A 6993-nucleotide genomic window follows, 5' to 3' on the forward strand; every position below is an offset into this window, starting at 1 on the left:
ATGTGATCAGTGTTGGATGAAATAAAATGAACTCAAGTGGTTTACTATTCCATCAGTTTTTGTTTAGCAGTTTCTATACAACAAGGATAGCAGCTAAAGGTTAAAGAAAGTCTGTGAGTTTCCATCTTGTATGTATTTAAGGGAGCAAGAGAAAGCTACACAAAATAAACAATGTATGCTTCATTGCAAATACAGTTTAATATTCCCCATGTGTTCACTTAGCAGTTTAAGTGTCATGATTTCCTGTTTAAATCTGATCAGAGGTACCTAACGGACAGCTGTAACTCAGAAAGTTTTTTTTTTTTCTTGTTTAACATGAAAACTGCAATAATTTCTTTCCAGACAGGTATATATCACAGCCACAAGATGTACGTGCATCAGCAATATTTCATAAGCAAAATCATTAACTTATCTAGCTACTGTATTTAAAGACTATGTCTCAAGCAAATTTCATACTCAAATGAATCAGATTTTTTAAAGCAGAAAACTAAGTCCATTGGTTTTCTTTTTTTACCAAAGAATATAAACAGATCTGACTTTGTAAAAGGAATAGTTATTGCTCCATACCAATATGACACCTTTTGTGCAGAAAAGTATACCACCTTACATTTGTTTTCTATGCTCAGCATCCAGCAAAAGGCAGTCTAGTCCATAAACAGGGCTCCTGATATTAAGGCAAGTGAATTAATTAATCAATGCTATCTTAAAAATAGCACATTTACGAATAGAAATTTTAGCTGGATGAGTAAAAGACACCTTGCACTTATGGGTAGGCTATTACAGATAAAAGGGATATTCAAAAGGATAAAAAGTTTCACAAAACCACTTGTATACATTTATACTTATCCTGGGTGCTCTACCTTGTGTGAACAAGTAATGGGATTATTTTAATATATCCCTATGTGATATATTTATTCAATTGCACATGTTACCTTCTGTGTAACATTTCAATTCACCTTTCTGGATGCTTTTAGTTTACTTTTAGCCTAAAATTTCTCAGGAAGACATAATGGACCTACCACAAATCTTACAGTATCAGTGAATAAAGGATTCAGGAAAAATGTTTAATAAAATGGATGAAATAATTCCAACATCTTGAACTGATTTTTTCAAACTAAATATTTATCAGACTCCTCCTTTCACTGACTTAATCAGAAGCAGGTTTGGGTTCAGTATGTGTTTTCCTGCAATAACCAAGAAAAAAAAGTAAAGAGTGATCTCTGAAGGACCAATTAATACTTCTAAGTGCATGTGGTTATTTATTAAAAACTGTTTTCTAGTACATGCAGTGTGTTTCAATTTAGACAGAATAATGTCTATTGTTAAAGCTGCTTAAACAACTACATCATACAACTTTATTTTCCATTTGCTGTTGCTCTGCCACACATGTAACTGAGCTACAGTTTCACCAATCTTGCTTTGTCTCAGACTACTTTCTAGAGTAATTAAGCAAAGTGTTCAGTTGTAGCAGAACATAATTTTTGAAGAAATTGATTGTTTTGCAATAAATTCTTTTAAATTTTTCTTGACTGTTTACCTGAAGAGTGTTAGTATGAGTCTAAGCTTCTGAGCAGAAACCAGAAATCTAGCAAGATGGAAATAACTTTTACTCTGCTTTGGCTAAGCTTCAGGTTTTTGAAAATTGGTATTTGCATGTCCTTAGTAGATTATTTTAGAGATTATTTACTGGAAAAGTCTCTAAAACATCCCATTTGCACAGAACCTCCTCCCAGACCCCAGAGGGCTTCAGCTCTAACCTGAATAAGAACATCTCAACAAATCACAGCAGGGCTGTGGGGGACTTTTGGGGCTTCCACAGTAGGTCACATTTTGTATCCTGGCTTGAAGTGACATCTTTTCAAGTGATAACTTGTGTTCAGAAATGGGTTAACAACAGCATCCAAAGAGATAATCTTCCCACCTGTCTTTACAATGGCAACTGAACAGAACTTGTGACGTACCCTGGACCACTGAAGCGTACAGCCCAGCAACGTAATCTAAACTTTCATGTGTATCAAATCCAAAGTAAAAGGGAATTGAAAGAAGGACTGGCAGAAGGCTATTTAAAATTTAATCTTTCCATTATGTTTCTAAAGTAGTCAAAAAAATCTTTATAAGGGAATTACTACATAATTTTCTTTAGCAGAATCTTTACTAGACTTTACTAGGGCAAATATACATTATCTATTTTTTTTCTTAGTTTTCCCTGTTTCTCTTTTGTATTACAACCCCTGTTCTTACATGTCCCAAACCTTTTCACAGAAATTTAGAGCCTTGTCCAATTAAGATGTCAGCTACCTTGGAGCTTCTAAAATTACAAAAACAAGGAATTTTCCTTTATTTAAAATTAACATTTAGAGCAATATTAATGTTGCGTAACAGATCTGTTCAGACTCAGCTAAATCTGTTTCTTACTGCTGTGGGTTCAGCTCTCTGACCAATATCACAGTTTTGAAGAAAATGAGGGGGGTTTTACTATTTGACACAGAAAAATTTGTTAATGCAGATTTTTTAGCCATGTTCTGAATATGACTAGTACACCTATCGCTCTTCAATAAGCAATCTGAACTAGTCCATACAAGGCTTTCAATCTCACAAAAAAAATCAGAATGTATATACATGTGTATATACAAATGTTATTAGTATAATAAAATCTATATAAAAATTGCAACGAAGCTTAAAACAGTCACTAGCAAGAGACATAATATTTATATATTTTTTCTAGCTGTTTGGAAAACTGTATATTACACATCACATTCACAATTAGGCCAGGGATTTTTCATGCTTACAGAATCACAGAATGGTTGAGGTTGGAAGGGACCTCTGGAGATCATCTAGTCCAACCCCCCTGCTCAAGCAGGGTCACCTAGAGCACGTTGCACAGGATTGCATCCAGGCGGCTTTTGAATATCTCCAGAGAAGGAGACTCCACAATCTCGCTGGGCAACCTGTTCCAGTGCTCTGTCACCCTCACAGTGAAAAAGTGTTTCCTCATGTTCAGATGAAATTGTCTGTGTTTCAGTTTGTGCCCGTTGCCTCGTGTCCTGTCGCTCGGCACCACTGAAAAGAGTCTGGCTCCATCCTCTCGACACCCTCCCTTCAGATACTTGTACACGTTGATAAGATCTCCTCTCAGCCTTCTCTTCTCCAGGCTAAACAGGCCCAGCTCTCTCAGCCTTCCCTCATAAGAGAGATGCTCCAGTCCCCTAATCATCTTTGTAGCCCTTCGCTGGACTCGCTCCAGTAGTGCCACATCCCTCTTGTACTGGGGAGCCCAGAACTGGACGCAGTACTCCAGATGGGGCCTCCCCAGGGCTGAGTAGAGGGGGAGAATCACCTCCCCTTGACCTGCTGGCAACACTCTTCCTGATGCACCCCAGGATACCACTGGCCTTCTTGGCCACCAGGGCACATTGCTGCCTCATGCTTAACTTGGTGTCCACCAGCACTCCCAGGTCCTTCTCCGCAGAGCTGCTTTCCAGTAGGTCAGCCCCCAACCTGTACTGGTGCCGGGGGTTATTCCTCCCCAGGTGCAGGACCCTGCACTTGACTTTGTTGAACTTACATCTACATAAACTGTATATATTGCAAATAAAAAGAAGTTACATTAATCCTTTAACTGAGCAGTAAGAAAGAAGGTGGAGAGACATGGATTCTGTATCATGGGCATGTTTTGGGAGGAATACACACATACATACAAATATATGTATATCAACACACAACTACATACATACTTTTAATAGTTTTCTGGTGCTAAACATACACTCATATATGTGTATATGTATATGAATGCACACACACACACACACACAAATTTCCAGCATCTTTTAATCAAGGACTCTCACAAATAGTGTAACACAAAATATAGGCTAAGAACAATCTTCAAACACATAACATTTTTAATCATTATATTAATCCTAAAATACAGGTTAATAATCTTTGGTTTTCCAGGTGCTTTTACTTTGTGTATGGCAGTGTTTGACATTTTTTGCCACTGTAAAAGGTAATGAAAAAACAGCAAAACTGATGAGGTAAATTTTCTCCATTGAGATGATTCCCAGGCTCATCAACTCCTTCTGCTTTGTATTTTCTCAAGCTTAATAGCTGGCCACAATACGAGCTCTTTTGCTTTACTAGGCACCATCTTGCAAAACATGTCCCAACATTATGCAGGTTCTGGGAGCTTGCCAGAGAGTTAAAAACAAATAATACTGCTGGACACTAACAAGACCTCCACTCCACTCTCCTTGAGGCCTCATTTCTTAACTTGTAAAGTGATCTGATAGAGCACTAAGAAGTAGTAAAAGATGTCATGTTATACAGATACAACCAGCAAATGCCCTTCAGAGTTTTATTTTATTACTTTTTTTAAAACAATCCAGAAAGTAAGAACTGAACTTTTTGCAACCATTTGGGAATGGAAGGTGGACTCTAGTGCATAATTGCTTTCTCTCATGGTTTGGTAATTAGGATGTCAACTTTCATATTAAAAAAGTAAGAGAAAGAAGGAAAACTAATACCACATTGATCTTCCAAAAAATACTTTTTCTCCGTCAATTTAGAACCAATGTCAGATAAAGGGTATCACAGGGAAGAAACCTTAGTGAAATGAAGAAGGGCAACATTAGTTTTCTACTGTGTTAATAAATACCACATAGTTAATAAATAATAAAAATACCATGAGGTTCAGATTAGTAGAACTGTAACTGTAGAGTAAGGACTGCACTTACAGTCCTTATGAATATGGATGATTCATTACAAACTTGAATCTCATGGTACAGATTCCCAGTGCTAAAGTTCATGAGTTCAAGCTCGCAAGGAAGTAACCTCTACCCAGGGACTGCAGTAACAGCACTGTGCACTGTGGAGAGGAGCCTTGGAGTGTAGAGAGACAATAGCTTGAGGAAAACTGGGACTGCCCGTTTTTGGTTTATAGCTTTTTAGATCTCTTTTTAGACCTTGTGGAGGATGCGGCTCCTTCGATGACCCTTTGGGGCATAAAGTGGCACTGGGTGTGATTATATCTCCATTTTGCTTTTGTGACTATTGTCTTTCTCTTGGTTATTCAAGCTCTAATTCCAGGAGAAAAAAAAACATCATGCAGATGGTATTAACTTTACACGAGATGTCTGACAGGCAGCCAGCCTCAGTACTCAGGCAGCAGTTGGTGCAGAGGGCTCAGCTGTAAACGTGAGCAAACAGGTTCAGTGACAAAGGCCAGCTTTGTAGTGTGCCTCATTATGCCATTTAAAGCTGGAAAATAGGATGTTTCCTTTAACAGCACTGCAGCTTCTTTCCCAATTCCCCCATCCTAATTCCCCAACTAAACTTTTACTACTGCCCTCCTGTTTTGACTCAGTGTCACCTTGAGATTCTCTGCCCTTCCCCACAAATATGTCTCAGATATTTTTGGCTCCATTAAATCTTTGCTTCCTTCTTTTCTCATCTCATGAGCAAATGCCAAAGGCCATAGCTTTTATTAGTCTAGGAAATGGCTACTGCTATAGTAATAAGCAGGTCTTGTTTTACCAAAAGGGATATATGGATATCATTGTGATGGGTCTAACAAGAAAATTTGACTCAATATTGTGAAGATGAATATTGCTTACAAATTCAAGTTGATTTTTGCTGAACAAGAAAGCTGATACTTTCTTCTTTTTCTGTCTGAGGGATAAAATGAAGATGAAAAGCTTGCGTTTGTTCTGGTGATGACTAAACACAGTAATGAATTCAGAAGGCACAGATTTTCATGCTGCATAATTGCTGAAACCTGCTATGTGCTTGAGAGTCAGTAACTGTATGGTCTCCCTGGCTTCTGATTGACTGAGACATTTTATTTCAGCTTAATATCATTTCATATGATATCATCATTTCATCATTTCATATTCCAGCAAACCACTGAAAAATGTTTATTCTGCTGCAACTGAGTTGGCGACAAATTCACATTAAATTATTTTCTCGCTCAATTAATTAACTTTGATTTCCACATTTCTGGATAAAACATAAAATAATTTCTAGGAAACACTTCTGGTTTGTTCTACTGCACGCTTTGGCCATTTGTCCAAAGCCAAAAAGTGCTAAAATGAACACACAAAAATCAAGACAATTCTGGAAAGAAAAAAGCTTATTAAGTTATTTAACTTCAGCATACACTTCCAACTCACGCTCTCTATGCCCAGGAGATTTCTTCAGTTAGAAAACACAGGTCTACACCAGCAAAAACTAGCAGACTTTCATAATGGGAAGCCTTTTCTCTGTATTTCCTTCTTTCCGCCACATCTCCCCATCTGGCTGTTTGGGAATGGTTTGATTTGACAAAGATATATGACAGTTTTATATGGGACACCATTATATTCTGATTGTAATAAATGGATACACCCACAAAAAAGCAAAGCTACACAGAGTGATACTTTCTGGCCAGCTGAATCCCAGCATCTGAGATCTCTTTTCTGAATATAAATATGAATGTGACAGTCACAGGTTTGATGTGATACGTTTTTAGCTCAAGGTCTATGCTCCACGCATTGGAGGAAGTAGCTGGCAAGAGATAATGTGGTGTTTGAACAGATTATTTCCTGTCTTCTAGAAAAAGGCATCTGGTTGGAGAAAATCATTCCAGGAGCCAAACAGACAGCACCTATATTAAAAAATAGAGCGGCCCAGGCATTGTGCTCCAGCCCAGAGGCCAGCTGAGATGGAAGAGTTGAGAAAATGGTAGGGAGATAAATTCTCTTAGTCTGCATACAGACTGGTCCATCCTGAACCAGAGCCACATTCGAGCATGTCTGAGTGCTAGGTGGCACACACTGAACCTATGCCTAGCACAGCCCTAATAATTTAACAGCATGGATATTCCCATGCCACAACTCAGGCTCATGCATGGTTAACGTATGGCTTACCCATACAGCCCATAGACCACAAGGTAGATTGCACAGTTCTAGTCCTAGTGTGAATGGAAAATACATAAAGGTACATGGGAGGTTAAACATGAGT

This window comes from Apteryx mantelli, chromosome 3, assembly GCF_036417845.1.
Source record: "Apteryx mantelli isolate bAptMan1 chromosome 3, bAptMan1.hap1, whole genome shotgun sequence".
In the NCBI taxonomy this organism is placed as follows: domain Eukaryota; kingdom Metazoa; phylum Chordata; class Aves; order Apterygiformes; family Apterygidae; genus Apteryx; species Apteryx mantelli.